Here is a 17,192-nt window from a genome sequence, read left to right as displayed (position 1 = left end):
CAGTAAAAAAAGAACACTATGAAAACAGTAAAACTAATCTTTTAGAATAACTACAAACACAAATACAGTAAAAAGAAAAAAAAAACTATTGAAAGTTTTGTGTGTGTGTGTGTGTGTGTGTGTGTGTGTGTGTGTGTGTTATAAATCAAACTGCAAATTAAAGTGTTCTACACATACAGCAGAGGTTCTAGTATGTCTCCTGGGCAGTCTCTGCATTGTTAATCTTTGAATACAGAACAAAGGATAAATACATTACAAATGCATATATACATAAAGGACATACCCATTAAAAAAGATATGTCCCAAATGTGTCCTTCTTGGTTAGTGTAGAAAAATGTCTACATAGTGTTGCCCGTACCCCACCCCTCTTCCGGGGCGCAACACCTTGCGTGTTCGTTTTGTGGAAAGAGTCGCAGACGAGTGGAGTGAAGTTAGAAGCAAACCAAAGTATTTATTTAAGAATGCTGGATCCAGGAGAACAAATACATTAAAGACAGTGTATCAACCATCCCAAAGCAAAGTTCTGACCCCGTTCTCATCTGACTCCACGTTTATACCCCAAATGACGTGAAACCTGCCGATGAGGCGTTTCTACAGATTAGTCTATGTGAATATGCAAGATGGCACATGTTAGTACTCAGATTCACGTGTCTGACTCCACCATCATGCTTGACCTTGACTATGTTTTGTATTTTCTCAAAACTGGACAGTGCAGCATTCTCTATGTGTGTGCGAGGCGGCTGCAGGTTAGGGAGTTACCCACACAGAGAGAAGGCCGCTTTGTCCGACCCTATCAGCATCCCCTCTACCCACACAGAGAGAAGGCCGCTCTGTCCGACCCTATCAGCATCCCCTCTATATCACTTCAGTTCAAACAAAGTACACCAGTCCCAATTGGGGCCAACACGATGATTCATGACAGTGACTTCAGACACATGGAGTGGCCTCACTTGTCATGCTGATGTATAGTTTTAATAACGCAAATGTCTTTAAGCGTGAATCACCCGCCTATACCATAGAACTCCATATGTTACATGTTAATGTGTCTCAGGAGGCCATGTCATGTGAGTTAGTAGGCCATACAATGTAATAAGGTTATAATATGTCTTATGAGTAAATATCATGTAAGTTAGTAAGTGGGTGAGTAATATGCCATGCAAAGTGACTCTATATGTCGCACACCAATACGTGTTACAAGTGGGTATTATGTGGGTTAGAAACAAGCCATACATTGTTAGCTATGTGTGTAAGCCTACATGATATAAGTATCGGATAATCATTTGTATAGATGCATATAAAATACAAGGTTTCACACAATGATTATGTAGTTGTTGATACTAAGTTGAGTAATCATTATTTAAGGATAATTTGTCAACAAAAACAGGTATAATAAACATTTTACTACAACATTAGCAATGGCTGAAGTTACTGCCCTTTCCTAAATACACCCATCATTCAACCCAACACAATTACGAAAGTCTCCACTCCATGTTTAAAAATGTTGCAACTCCAGCTAAACATGACGCTCGTTTTTAAGGAGGCAACCAATAAAATGAGAGTAAGGGTGAGACAGATTTACTCATGTTTATGTCTAAATCATTAACTGGATAAAGTATGAGGACAAGCCTGGTTTTATAAGCAGGGATGGTGGAGTCCACCCCACGCGGGAGAGCGCTGCCTTACTTTCATGCAGCATAGCCCACAGTCTTTTAGTTAGTCTGCAGAGTAGAGTATTCATCACTCAGGTTCAACCGTATTGAGACTGTGTCTGTGCCCCAAATTAAATCTACATTAATTAATATATTTTATTTTAATAAATGAATGAATTGCATATATTTATTAATCACTAGATTTGTTTCCAGTCTAGGTGGAGGTGGGCAACAGTTAAAAGCAGGGAGTGGGAATGGTATGTATGCTGTACTAAATGTATGCTGTACTTTGCTCCTCTGCAGTAAGAAATGGACACAACTGCATTGCCACCAGAAGTAAATCAGGCATTTGCAAAAATGCCTAGAGTTCAGTTTACATGATGCAGCAAAATAGTTCCTCTTCACTTCATTGTAGAGTCCCCCTGTCCTGCACATTTTATTGCAGGGGTGTTCAGTCTTATCTGCAAAGTGCCGTGTAGCTGCAGCTTTTCCATCCTAAAAAAGCTGCAGGACACCTGATTCCACTTGTTTAATCAATTGGTGAGTCTTCAAACAACTGATCACATGTGCTTCTGCTTGGCTGGTATGAAAAGCTGTAGCCACACTGGCCCTTTGTGAGTAAGAAGAACACCCAGACAACTGAGGGAGGGTTTGTAACTCATGATCAATAAGATAAAGGCGTGTATTTGAAAAGCTTTTCAATGTAGGAATGCAGATATGAGATCAGAGTCCTCTGTTATTTACAATGACAAGAACTGGTCCTAAATTAGCGCATTACCTAGCAGCTGATTGTCTGCTTATATAAAGAGGCTTTTAACTCTCTAAAATAATCTTATTGTCTTAGTTTCTGCTGTTCCCACATTTTCCACACATTTATGTTAAAAAAGTGACAAATTCCATCATATTTTAAAAGTATTGAGCAAAGAAGTTATTCAGTGAATCAAGAAGTGTGTCCACTATTCTTAAAAGGTCATGTATAGACCTTGATGGTCAGGCATAGTTTTGAACCTCATTAAGAAAAAAATGCAAGAGCAGTGCTTGAGCATTTCTCTACCAGCTACATGATCTATATATAAACAGAACTCCAGCAGAATCCACTCTGTGCATGAACTTGATGAGACTTCACTGAACTCTGCGTGCAAGGCACCTTTTACCACCCTGTATCCTGTCATTATTTTAAATGTATTTTTTATAATAATGCAGTAGCATTAAACATTTTTGATAATGTAATAGCAGTGATGTGTGAAGATTAAGACACACCTAGGGCTGGGCCTAAATGTCCAAATATTATGTTAAAGGACCATAAACTCAATTTTTCCTCTTTTCTCTTCAGTCCTACTTAGTGTTTGTGGAGTTTTGTGAACCATAAATCACGTTTTATCACTTACAATTAAAACTGGCTGTTTTTGTTTATTACAGTGCCTTTAAGATATATGTAAATGAGCTTTGTTCTGATTAGCTGTGTTTCTCTGAAGTTCAAGCTCTTAACTATGGAGTGAAGCATTTGTCAAGTTCTATCAGATGTATGAAGTGGAGAATTTAGCGTTTCATTTCAGGTCATTTCACCTGTGTGGGGTGAAACTTTTGGCGTTCTCTGTTGGGTACTTTAAACTACAGAATGTGGGAAATAGAACATTTTATTTTAGGTCTTTTCAACTGTGTGAAATTCTGTTTCAGGTACTGAAATGTTTGATTTCTGATATTTACAGTATTTTTAGAATTACATTTCAGGGGGTGAATCATGTTGTCTGAAAAATGGGCTACGCTAATACTCTTATAGAATCCATAGGGGGCGCTACAAGCTCTGTGTTGAATGTGCAGCGCAATGCTGTTGTGGTTGGTGTGGCGCAACAGATAACACCACTACCTGCCACTGAGTTATCACACCATGTGGGAGGCTGGGGTTCACTTCCCAGTCTGGGTGACTATGCTGCGCTACACCAATAAGAGTCCTTGGGCAAGATTCCTAACACTACACTGACCTACCTGTGTAATATGAGTAACCTTTTAAGTCGCTCTGGATAAGAGCGGCAGCTAAATGCCATAAATGTAAATGTTGTATCCCGTATTCAGAGCTATGCTACTGAATTCTGTATGAGAAGTAGCAGAACTTTCCTACAGACCACAGTAACAGAACACTGTTCTACCAGAATAGAGTAGCGTAACGATGTCTTACAGAACACAGTAGCCTGAAACTGTTCATTCACAACAGAGCAGCATAACTCTTTCATTCAGAAGACATTAGAATAATTATTTTGATATAGAATACAGTACCAGTACTCTTTCAACCAGAATACGGTAGCTTAACACTACACAACCAGCATAGAGGAGAATAACTTACACAGAATACAGGATTCAATTAAAATGAATTTTATTTATACAGCGATTTCACAACAAATGTGGTCACACAGCAGCTTTACAGAGATCCGGGTCCAAGCCTCTTTTGAGCAAGCCAGTGGCAACAGTGGCAAGAAAAAACTCCCTCAGATCGAGAGAAAGAAACCTTAAGAGGAACCAAGACTCAAAAAGGGAACCCATCCTCCTATGGTCGACATAGCATACTTTTTAGAAGGGTTACAGCAGGACAGGGTAGGAAAGAGCAGCCGAACACAAATGCACTCGCAGACAGCAGGGGGCAGCTCAGCACATGGGGGAGAGAGAAGAAATGAAGGAAAAATAAATAAATAATAATAATAATAATAATGAAGAAAAGGTTTAGGTTTATATATGAATATGAACAGCACTGTAACACCGCTCAAGCACAACAAAGCAGCAAAACAATTTATACAGAACACAGCAGCATCATTTTCATGCACAACACAAGCAGGACACAGCAGCCCAACATGGTTCAAGCAGAACACAAGCAAGTGGCACAGCAGCGAAATATCGTTCAAGCAGAAGACAGCAGCGTAACAATTTTGATGCAGGACACAGCAGCCCAACATGGTAAAAGCGGAAAACAGTAGTGAAATGTTGTTCAAGCAGAACACAGCAGCATAACAATTTTGATGAAAAACACAAGCAGGACAATGCAAGGACCAATCAAGCAGAACACAAGCAAGTGTCACAGCAGCGAAATATCATTCAAGCAAAAGACCGCAGCAAAATTAATCTACAGAACAAGGTTAAGCGACACTGTTCAAGCAGAACAGTCATGCAAAACACAAGCAGGACACAGCAGCCCAACACAGACACAAAAAAGTGGCACAGCAGCGAAATATCATTCAAGCAGGACACAGCAGCATAACAATTTTGATGCAGGACACAAGCAGCAACATTATTATACAGAACAAGGTTAAGTGACACTGTTCAAGCAGGACACAGCTTCATAATTAAACAATTTTTAGGTAGAACACAAGCAGGACACAGCAGCCCAACACGGTTCAAGCAGGACACAGCAGCGAAATACAAATCAAGCAGGACACAGCAGCGTAACAATTTTCAGGCAGAACACAAGCAGGACACAGCAGCATAATTATTATAAAGAACAAGGTTAAGTGACACTGTTCAAGCAGAACGCAGCAGCATAATTATTATAAAGAACAAGGTTAAGTGACACTGTTCAAGCAGGACACAGCAGCATAATTAAACAATTTTTAGGCAGAACACAAGCAGGACACAGCAGCCCAACATGGTTTAAGCAGAACACAAGCAAGTGGCACAGCTGCAGCCACCTTTAGCACTGTGCTTGCAAGGCAATCTTGTACAAAAATTGGAGACTGTGGGTGCAAAAGTTTTACCAGTTTCTTACTGAGAGTGGGATTGTTGAGTCTGAAAAAGTCCAATGCGTCACCTTTCCACCTGTCGCTGGGGAAGATGCAGTGAAGGTCTACAACATGTTACAATTCAGTGAGGAAGAAACTGAAACAAGAAATGTGCTGAAAAACAAGTTCAGGGATTACTGGGAGTCAAGAAAGAACCTACCCGATGTTCGCCATGTGTTCTTCACGAGAGCTCAGGGTCCAGCTGAAAGCACTGAGGTGTACAGGAGGAATTTGGGGACCAGAAACTGCAGAATTCAGCAAAGTACTCACATATTCTGGCCACCGCATGTCACCGTTGGGAAAGCTACCACTCACCTGTGAACACAAAAGCCAAAAATGCAAAACTGAATTTTACATATTGTTGACGGTGATGTACCAGCAATACTAGGACGTGAGACATAGGTGATGTTACAGCAGGACAGGGTAGGAAAGAGCAGCCAAATACAAATGCACTCGCACCAGCAGACAGCAGGGGGCAGCTCGGCACATGGGGGAGAGAGAAGAAATGAAGGAAAAAATAAAAATAAATGAAGAAAAGGTTTAGGTTTATGTATGAATATGAACAGCACTGTAAACACAGCTCAAGCACAACAAAGCAACAAAACAAATTATACAGAACACAGCAGCATCATTTTCATGCAAAACAAGCAGGACACAGCAGCCCAACACCGTTCAAGCAGGACACAAAAAAGTGGCACAGCAGCGAAATATCGTTCAAGCAGGACACAGCAGCATAACAATTTTGATGCAGGACACAAGCAGCAACATTATTATACAGAACAAGGTTAAGTGACACTGTTCAAGCAGGACACAGCAGCATAATTAAACAATTTTTAGGTAGAACACAAGCAGGACACAGCAGCCCAACATGGTTCAAGCAGGGCAGCGAAGTACCAATCAAGCAGGACACAGCAGCATAACGTTGATGAAAAACACAAGCAGGACAGCAGCGAAATTATTATATAGAACAAGTGATGCTGTTCAAGCAGAACACAGCAGTGTAATTAAAACAGAGCACAGTACTTTTACAATTTTTAGGCAAAACACAAGCAGGACACAGCAGCCCAACATGGTCCAAACAGAACACAAGCAAGTGGCACAGCAGCCACCTTTAGCACTGTGCTTGCAAGGCAATCTCGTCAAAAATTGGATTTTTAGGTGCAAAAGTTTTACCTGTTTCTTACCGAGAGTGGGATTGTTGAGTACAATGCGCCACCTTTCCGCACGTCGCAGGGAAAGATGCAGTGAGGTCTACAACATGTTACAATTCAGAGAGAAAGAAACTGAAACAAGAAATGTGCCGAAAAACAAGTTCAGCAATTACTAAGAGTCAAGAAAGAACCTACCCGATGTTCGCCATTTGTTCTTCACGAGAGCTCAGGATCCAGCTGAAAGCGTATGGGAGGAATTCAGGGACCAGAAACTGCAGAATTCAGCAAAGTACTCACATATTCCGGCCACCGCATGTCACCGTTGGGAAAGCTACCACTCACCTGTGAACACAAAAGCCGAAAATGCTAAATTGAATTTCACATATTGTTGACGGTGATGTACCAGCAATACTAGGATGTGAGACATGGCAGATGTTAGGTGTGGTTAAAAGAGTGCATGGAATTACAACGTAAAATGACATTCTGAAAGACACTGATCTGTTCACTGTTCTTGGATTCCTACCAGGACATCACAACATTCAAGTAGATCCCATGGTCTCAGCAGTAATTCATCCACCAAGAAAAGTCCCGATTGCCCTGAAAGACAACAATCATTGATGAGCTACACAAAATGGAGAAAAGGGGTGTAATCACCAAACAGCATAAAACTAACGACTGGGTAAACAGCAGGGTCACAGTGGTGAGGATTTTGGCAGATCAAACTTAATGATGAAAGTTCCAAGCTCTGCACACTGAACATACCCATTGAAAGATACAGATTGCTTTGACCTTCTTTTGGGTGTCCTCAGCTTCAGAGGTATTCCAAAGGTCAATTGCAGACTATTAAAGGCCTGGAAGGTGTTGTCAAATGTTATGAACGATATCTTAGTCTGGGGTGAAACGGTCAAGGAAACATGACGGCAGACTCATCGAAGTGCTGAAAAGGGAAAGACCGTGGAACCTGAAACTCAACAAAAACAAGTGCAAGATCAGATCACCACAAATCCGGTACATGGCCATATGCTCTCTGCAGAAGGTCTCAATCTAGATAGAGATAAAGTGAGAGCTGTAACACACAAACAAGCAGGCACTCATGGGATTCATGGTCATGATTCAGTACCTTTCCAAGTTTATTCCCAACCTGTCTGAAGTTGGCGCACCTCTCAGAAAACTGCTCGAGCATGACACTCTGTGTCAAGTTGAGTACAAAGCTATGAAAAACTGAAATCTCTGCTGATAAATGCTCCCACACTAAAGCTCTATGATGTAAAAATACCTGGTACGCCATCTGTAGATGCGAGCTGAGAAGGCTTCGGAGCAGCAGTTCTGCAGGAGGGAAAGCCAGTGGCTAAATTATATTACGAAAGGCAACAGCAAATGATCCAGAGATGCAGCTACTACACACAAGAACCATGGAAGGATGGCCCAATGAGAAAAATTCAAACATACTGGACATTCAAAGAAGAAAAGCTAAATACAGATTCAAGACAAGCTGCAGAGAAGACAACTCAAGCAGAAAAGCTATTATGACAGACAGACAAAGAGCCCGCCAAGAATATACATGTGGGACAAGGTCAGAATTCAGAGAATGCAACCTGCCATCATGATCAGCCATGATTCTTCACAGTCCAAACATCAGATGGAAGATGGAAGAAACAGAAAACAGAACACACATTCACAGGACACAGTTCAAGTTCCTGTCCTTCTCCAGATGTGGTTATGAACATAAACAGAAACAATGTCCTGCTTATGAACAAGTGTGCAAATCCTGTAACAGCAAAATCACTTTACCAAAAATGCGTCTAACAAAACAAATCAGAATGAGGAAAATAAATAAATAAATCATGCAGTTGAACAAAAAGGCAGAGCAGGAACTTTGCATTCAGCACCAGTGCCCAACTTGAAGACAATGTCATCGCAGCACAGATCTACAAATCAGATTTGAAACAAAACTCAAATCAAAAATGCAAGATTGAATTTCACATTGTTGACAGTGATTTACCAGCAATACTAGGACGTGAGACATGTGAGACGTTAGGTGTGGTTTAAAGATGGACGAACCTATAGGAGAAACAGAAAACACCTTCTCAGGACGACTGAAACAGTTCCCATCAGCATCCCCCAATGTTGTTGCAGATTCCTGTGTCGAGCCGCAGGTCAGTGAATCCGGTCCACCTGCAGAAACTGGTACTGCAAAACAAACTGACTTACTTGAGGCACATCAGAGAGAGGCATTCGTCACAAGGTCAGGAAGACAAGAAAACACCAGCAAGATAAAAGGACTGAATCTGGAACACACATACAGTACACATTTAGAATATTCACACACACATTCAGAGGACACGGTTCAAGCTCCTGTCCATCTGCTGACTGAATTTAAGATTACTGTCATTTATTGCAGCTTAGAATTCTTTACGTTATTCCACAATGTCAAGCTATTCTCATTCTTATATGTGCAAGAAAAAAAAAGAATAAAAAAAATATTGTGTGGGGATGTCATGTGGGCAAGGATGCTGAGAGAAACAGATCGGACACGGACAAAGGCCATGAATATCTGCTGTGCAAATGAAGGGACATTACGTGAAGTGAAAAAGAGTGCTCAATGAAATACAAAACAGAACGACAGAAACAAAACAAACAGTTGGGTTTGAACACAAGAGCAAATCCAAACTAGCTAAAAAATGAACAAGCAACAGAAGCAAGCTGCTCCAGATGTGGTTATGAACATAAATCCTGCAACAGAAAAATCACTTTACCAAAAATGTGTAAAAGAAAACAAATCAGAGCATAATAAGGGGGAAAAATGCAGTTTAACAAAAGACAGAGCAAGAAGATTTCTTCATTGGAACAGTTGAAATTGGAAAAACTCAATACATCAGAAAAACATTGACAGTCAAAACAAAAGTGAAAATAACAGAACAGAAAATCAAAATAAAACATAGAACTTTGTCTTCAGATTAGACAGTAGTGCTGAATGTCATCACAGCACAGATCTACAAATCAGATTTGAAACAAAACTCCAGAATTCAGCTTAAAACCGGTCACATATTCTAGCCATTGCATGTCACCGTTGGGAAAGCTAACGCGTGGTTTAAAGATTGAAGAACAACTGGAAATCAGCCCCCCGAAACGAGAACGGGAACCCATGAATGGTGGCCCTTGACTTGAGGCTGTGTGTAACGGTGAAATAGCATCACGGCTGTGACGACACGGTGTTGTTATTGCCCCACAGCTCACTCACAGGTGTTTTTTGCACTGCTTCCACTCAGCCTATTTATAAGCATGCGGCAAAAGACGGCTGCCTTTTCCACACTACAGGGGACATACATTTACTCGCCCTCCTTTCTTACTTCCAAAGCAACCCCACCAAGCTCATTCAAACCAATCACACATTTCATTCCTCTCTCCTGTCATCCTTCTCTTTTCACAAAAACAACAAAACTTGCTCTTTTGGCTGACACTTTAACATTCAGCAACAAAGGCTAACGCCGGCCGCCAGACTCGGCCTTGTCAACATAAAAGTCACATAAGCCACATGAGTCAAATGGGCTTGTAAAACGGGACAATTACAAAATTACAAATCTTTCTCAACTGTCTTGGCTCCGAAACGAGAACGGGGACCCATGAATGGCGGCCCATGACTTGAGGTTGTGTGTAACGGTGAAATAACATCACGGCTGTGACAAAACGGTGCTGTTGTTGCCCCACGGCTCACTCCCTTTCGTGATGTGTTGCTTTAATATGACCTAAGTAAGTCATCTAAATTAGCAGGTGTATTTTGTTTGTTTGTTTATTTTTAACAGCAAATATTGGGGTTGTCCCACCCATGAGCTGTCATTGCGATTGGTTGTACTTCTGCTATGCGTTGACATCCTGTAACAGACTTTCCCCCATGTTATCAGTTTCCTCAAACGTACACTGACCCCTACTGGCAGCCTTGGGTTACTTTTATCCACAGCATTCCCTCCACAGAGTTCTTGTTGAATATTTTCCAGTGTTTTGTTTTGAGTGCAATTGGCTATAATTAAGCCAAACTACAACTGATTGGTTTCCATCCAATGGCAGGCCATGCAGGTGGGCTTAAATGGCATCTGACGCTGAAATGTTTCGACTCTGAAGACTCCAAAGACTGTATGAAATGTAACACAAGGACGTACATGTAAAACAAAGGGTAATGTGTTGTAGACTTGTGAAAGCGTAAAGTAAGATGGAGTAAAAGTAAGAAAAGCAAGTGAAAGAATGTGCATGTAAGTGCTTGAGGATGGCAAAAGCTTACAGCACCTGGTATTCCCAGGGGGTCTCCCATCCAAGTACTAACCAGGCCCGACCCTGCTTAGCTTCCGAGATCAGACGAGATCAGGCGTGTTCAGGGTGGTATGGCGTAAGCAAGAGCCCTGCTTCCACTCAGCCTATTTATAAGCATGCGGCAAAAGACGGCTGCCTTTTCCACACTACAGGGGACACACATTTACTCGCCCTCCTTTCTTACTTCCAAAGCAACCCCACCAAGCTCATTCAAACCAATCACACATTTCATTCCTCTCTCCTGTCCTCCTTCTCTTTTCACAAAAAAACAACAAAACTTGCTCTTTTGGCTGACACTTTAACATTCAGCAACAAAAGTTAACATCGGCCGCCAGACTCGGCCGTGTCAACATAAAAGTCACATTAGCCACATGAGTCAAATGGGCTTGTAAAACGGGACAATTACAAAATTACAAATCTTTCTCAACTGTCTTGGCTCCTTTTATTTACACCCCTAAATTCCACATACTAAGGTACAACAGGACTATGGGATAAATGCAGCGGCTACTTCCTACCAATATGGAAGCCGGGCAAAAAAAAAAGCTCACGCTAGCACGCAGGGCGAGGCATCCCTCTGAGGTGAGTTGCGAGTTGCAGGGATGCCGGTGGAGCAGGCTTGGGCTGAGTGGGCCAGCCAGCCTTTTGACTTAGGGAAGTGGAGTCGCCATGTCAAGTACAAATGAGCTCTGTGAAGCTTTAGGGGGACAAAAGAACAACTGTTGTAGATGCAGGCAGGTCTGGGAGGAGAATTTTAAAAACCTCAATACAAGCGGAAATCAGCCCCCCGAAACGAGAACGGGGACCCATGAATGGCGGCCCATGACTTGAGGTTGCGTGTAACGGTGAAATAACATCACGGCTGTGACGCAACGGTGCTGTTTTTGCCCCGCGGCTCACTCCCTTTCGTGATGTGTTGCTTTAATATGACCTAAGTAAGTCATCTAAATTAGTAGGTGTTTTTTTGTTTGTTTGTTTGTTTTTAACAGCAAATATTGGGGTTGTCCCACCCATGAGCTGTAATTGTGATTGGTTGTAGTTCTGCTAGGCGTTGACATCCTGTAACAGACTTTCCCCCATGTTGTCAGTTTCCTCAAACGTACACTGACCCCTACTGGCAGCCTTGGTTTACTTTTATCCACAGCATTCCTCCCACAGAGTTCTTGTTGAATATTTTCCAGTGTTTTGTTTTGAGAGCAACTGGCTATAATTAAGCCAAACTACAATTGATTGGTTTCTATCCCTTGGCAGGCCATGCAGGTGGGCTTAAACGGCATCTGACGCTGAAATGTTTCGACTCTGAAGACTCCAAAGACTGTCTGAAATGTAACACAAGGACGTACATGTAAAACAAAGGGTAATGTGTTGTAGACTTGTGAAAGCGTAAAGTAAGATGGAGTAAAAGTAAGAAAAGCAAGTGAAAGAATGTGCATGTAAGTGCTTGAGGATGGCAAAAGCTAACAGCACCTGGTATCCCCAGGGGGTCTCCCATCCAAGTACTAACCAGGCCCGACCCTGCTTAGCTTCCAAGATCAGACGAGATCGGGCGTGTTCAGGGTGGTATGGCGTAAGCAAGAGCACTGCTTCCACTCAGCCTATTTATAAGCATGCGGCAAAAGACAGCTGCCTTTTCCACACTACAGAGGACACACATTTACTCGCCCTCCTTTCTTACTTCCAAAGCAACCCCACCAAGCTCATTCAAACCAATCACACATTTCATTCCTCTCTCCTGTCCTTCTCATTTCACAAAAAAAACAACAAAACTTGCTCTTTTGGCTTACACTTTAACATTCAGCAACAAAAGTTAACATTGGCCGCCAGACTCGGCCTTGTCAACATAAAAGTCACATTAGCCACATGAGTCAAATGGGCTTGTAAAACGAGACAATTACAAAATTACAAATCTTTCTCAACTGTCATGGCTCCTTTTATTTACACCCCTAAATTCCACATACTAAGGAACAACAGGACTATGGGATAAATGCAGCGGCTACTTCCTACCAATATGGAAGCCGGGCAAAAAAAAAAACCTCACGCTAGCACGCCGGGCGAGGCATCCCTCTGAGGTGAGTTGCGAGTTGCAGGGATGCCGGTGGAGCAGGCTCGGGCTGAGTGGGCCAGCCAGCCTTTTGACTTAGGGAAGTGGCGTCGCCATGTCAAGTTCAAAGAGCTCTGTGAAGCTTTAGGGGGACAAAAGAACAACTGTTGTAGATGCAGGCAGGTCTGGGAGGAGAATTTTAAAAACCTCAATACAAGTGGAAATCAGCCCCCCGAAACAAGAACGGGGACCCATGAATGGCGGCCCATGACTTGAGGTTGTGTGTAACAGTGAAATAACATCACGGCTGTGACTAAACAGTGCTATTATTGCCCCACAGCTCACTCCCTTTCGTGATGTGTTGCTTTAATATGACCTTTTATTTACATTCACAGCATTGGCTCTTATGCAGAACGACTTACAAGGTGACTCGTATTACAGAGGTGGGCCAATGTAGTGTTAGGAGCCTTGCCCAGGGACTCTTATTGGTGTAGCACAGGATAGTCACCCAGACTGGGAATCAAACCCTGGTCTCCCACATGGTGTAACAGCTCACTAGCTGCTAGTAGTTTTATCTGTTGTGCCACACCAACCTAAGTAAGTCATCTAAATTAGCAGGTGTATTTTGTTTGTTTGTTTGTTTTTAACAGCAAATATTGGGGTTGTCCCACCCATGAGCTGTCATTGTGATTGGTTGTAGTTCTGCTATGCGTTGACATCCTGTAACAGACTTTCCCCCATGTTGTCAGTTTCCTCAAACGTACACTGACCCCTACTGGCAGCCTTGGGTTACTTTTATCCACAGCATTCCCTCCACAGAGTTCTTGTTGAATTTTTTCCAGTGTTTTGTTTTGAGAGCAATTGGCTATAATTAAGCCAAACTACAACTGATTGGTTTCCATCCCATTTCAGGCCATGCAGGTGGGCTTAAATGGCATCTGACGCTGAAATGTTTCGACTCTGAAGACTCCAAAGACTGTATGAAATGTAACACAAGGACGTACATGTAAAACAAAGGATAATGTGTTGTAGACTTGGAATTCCCAGGGGGTCTCCCATCCAAGTACTAACCAGGCCCAACCCTGCTTAGCTTCCGAGATCAGGCGTGTTCAGGGTGGTATGGCGTAAGCAAGAGCCCTACTTCCACTCAGCCTATTTATAAGCATGCGGCAAAAGACGGCTGCCTTTTCCACACTACAGGGGGGACACATTTACTCGCCCTCCTTTCTTACTTCCAAAGCAACCCCACCAAGCTCATTCAAACCAATCACACATTTCATTCCTCTCTCCTGTCCTTCTCATTTCACAAAAAAAACAACAAAACTTGCTCTTTTGGCTGACACTTTAACATTCAGCAACAAAAGTTAACATTGGCCGCCAGACTCAGCCTTGTCAACATAAAAGTCACATTAGCCACATGAGACAAATGGGCTTGTAAAACGAGACAATTACAAAATTACAAATCTTTCTCAACTGTCATGGCTCCTTTTATTTACACCCCTAAATTCCACATACTAAGGAACAACAGGACTATGGGATAAATGCAGCGGCTACTTCCTACCAATATGGAAGCCGGGCAAAAAAAAAAACCTCACGCTAGCACGCCGGGCGAGGCATCCCTCTGAGGTGAGTTGCGAGTTGCAGGGATGCCGGTGGAGCAGGCTCGGGCTGAGTGGGCTAGCCAGCCTTTTGACTTAGGGAAGTGGCGTTGCCATTTCAAGTTCAAAGAGCTCTGTGAAGCTTTAGGGGGACAAAAGAACAACTGTTGTAGATGCAGGCAGTTCTGGGAGGAGAATTTTAAAAACCTCAATACAAGTGGAATACAGCCCCCCGAAACGAGAAAGGGGACCCATGAATGGCGGCCCATGACTTGAGGTTGCGTGTAACGGTGAAATAACATCACGGCTGTGACGAAACGGTGCTGTTATTGCCCCGCGGCTCACTCCCTTTCGTGATGTGTTGCTTTAATATGACCTTTTATTTACATTTACAGCATTGGCTCTTATGCAGAGCGACTTACAAGGTGACTCGTATTACAGAGGTGGGCCAATGTAGTGTTAGGAGTCTTGCCCAGGGACTCTTATGGGTGTAGCACAGGATAGTCACCCAGACTGGGAATCAAACCCTGGTCTCCCACATGGTATAACAGCTCACTAGCTGCTAGTAGTTTTATCTGTTGTGCCACACCAACCTAAGTAAGTCATCTAAATTAGCAGGTGTATTTTGTTTGTTTGTTTGTTTTTAACAGCAAATATTGGGGTTGTCCCACCCATGAGCTGTCATTGTGATTGGTTGTAGTTCTGCTATGCGTTGACATCCTGTAACAGACTTTCCCCCATGTTGTCAGTTTCCTCAAACGTACACTGACCCCTACTGGCAGCCTTGGGTTACTTTTATCCACAGCATTCCCTCCACAGAGTTCTTGTTGAATTTTTTCCAGTGTTTTGTTTTGAGAGCAATTGGCTATAATTAAGCCAAACTACAACTGATTGGTTTCCATCCCATTTCAGGCCATGCAGGTGGGCTTAAATGGCATCTGACGCTGAAATGTTTCGACTCTGAAGACTCCAAAGACTGTATGAAATGTAACACAAGGACGTACATGTAAAACAAAGGGTAATGTGTTGTAGACTTGTGAAAGCGTAAAGTAAGATGGAGTAAAAGTAAGAAAAGCAAGTGAAAGAATGTGCATGTAAGTGCTTGAGGATGGCAAAAGCTTACAGCACCTGGAATTCCCAGGGGGTCTCCCATCCAAGTACTAACCAGGCCCAACCCTGCTTAGCTTCCGAGATCAGACGAGATCAGGCGTGTTCAGGGTGGTATGGCGTAAGAAAGAGCCCTGCTTCCACTCAGCCTATTTATAAGCATGCGGCAAAAGACGGCTGCCTTTTCCACACTACAGGGGACACACATTTACTCGCCCTCCAAGTCAAGTCAAGTCAAGTCAAGTGGGTTTATTGTCATTTCAACTACATACAGAGTACACAGTGAAACGAAACAACGTTCCTCCCGGACCATGGTGCAACATAGACAGTGCATACAAGACACAAGTGCAACACAAACAAACAAGTACGGACAGACAACACAGTACAGACAGAGGATAATAAATAATGATTGTAGTGTGCAAGTTGTGCAATGTGCGATAAATAGAGTCCAGTGAGGTAGTAAAGTTATCAGTGCAAATGCTTGTGCAAAAAAATGCTTCCCATGTTATCTGGGATAAATGGTTGGAAAGAGAGAGAGAGGGAGAGAGAGAGAGAGAGAGAGAGAGAGAGGGAGAGTGTAAGATATCAGTTCAGGAGTTGAGTTGTGTTGAGGAGTCTGATGGCTTGGGGGAAGAAGCTGTTGCAGAGTCTGGTCGTGTTGGACCGGATGCTGCGGTACCTTCTTCCTGATGGCAGGAGGGAGAACAGACTGTGTGAAGGGTGGGTGGAGTCATCCACAATGCTGGTTGCTTTGCGGATGCAGCGGGTGGTGTAAATGTCCATGACGGAGGGGAGAGAGACTCCGATGATCTTCTCAGCTGTCCTCACAATGCGTTGGAGGTACTTGCGGTCAGAGGCTGTGCAGGTCCCAAACCAGGCAGTGATGCAGCTGCTTAGGATGCTCTCTATGGTTCCCCTATAGAAGAGGGTGAGGATGGGTGGAGGGAGACGGGCCTTTCTCAGCTTCCGGAGGAAGTAGAGACGCTGTTGGGCTTTCTTGGCTGTAGAGCTGGTGTTCAGGGACCAGGTGAGGTTCTCCGCTAGGTGGACACCAAGGAACTTGGTGCTCTTAACGATCTCCACAGAGGAGCCGTTGATGTTAAGCGGAGAGTGGTCCGGTCTTGATTTCCTGAAGTCAACAACCATTTCCTTGGTCTTCTCTGCATTCCAGTGAAGGTTGTTGACTGTACACCAGTCTGTCAGCTGCTGCACCTCCTCTCTGTATGCTGACTCGTCGCATTTGCTGATGAGACCCAGCACAGTTGTATCATCGGCGAACTTTATGATGCTGTTAGAGCTGTGTTTCGCAACACAGTCATGAGTCAGCAGGGTGAACAGCAGAGGACTCAGTACACTGCCCTGAGGTGCCCCAGTGTTCATGGTGATGGTGCTGGAGCTGCTGTCCCCGAACCGGACTAACTGGGGCCTTCCTGTCAGGAAGTCCAGGATCCAGTTGCAGAGGGGGGTGTTGAGGCCCAGCAGGCTTAACTTCCTCGTGAGGTTCTGTGGGATGATGGTGTTGAATGCTGAACTGAAGTCTATGAACAGCATTCTGACGTAGGTGTCCTTCTTCTCCAGGT

General features: G+C 43.2%; 2 non-coding genes and 1 pseudogene across 2 annotated transcripts; all 3 read right to left on the bottom strand.

Annotated features, from left to right (window-relative positions):
* Window positions 1–10,833: 10,833 nt before the first annotated feature.
* Window positions 10,834–10,951, bottom strand: LOC140575935 (5S ribosomal RNA). The gene has a single exon (XR_011981187.1). It is a non-coding gene; the product is annotated as a 5S ribosomal RNA (ribosomal RNA).
* Window positions 10,952–12,321: 1,370 nt separating this feature from the next.
* LOC140575998 (5S ribosomal RNA) lies at window positions 12,322–12,439 on the bottom strand (annotated as a pseudogene).
* A 3,182-nt stretch (window positions 12,440–15,621) lies between these two features.
* LOC140575964 (5S ribosomal RNA) lies at window positions 15,622–15,739 on the bottom strand. The gene has a single exon (XR_011981214.1). It is a non-coding gene; the product is annotated as a 5S ribosomal RNA (ribosomal RNA).
* Window positions 15,740–17,192: the final 1,453 nt, after the last annotated feature.

Source organism: Salminus brasiliensis, chromosome 13 (genome assembly GCF_030463535.1).
Source record: "Salminus brasiliensis chromosome 13, fSalBra1.hap2, whole genome shotgun sequence".
NCBI classification, from domain to species: domain Eukaryota; kingdom Metazoa; phylum Chordata; class Actinopteri; order Characiformes; family Bryconidae; genus Salminus; species Salminus brasiliensis.
The sequence above is the reverse complement of the archived record's forward strand: the minus strand, read 5'-3'. Positions and strand labels throughout refer to the sequence as shown.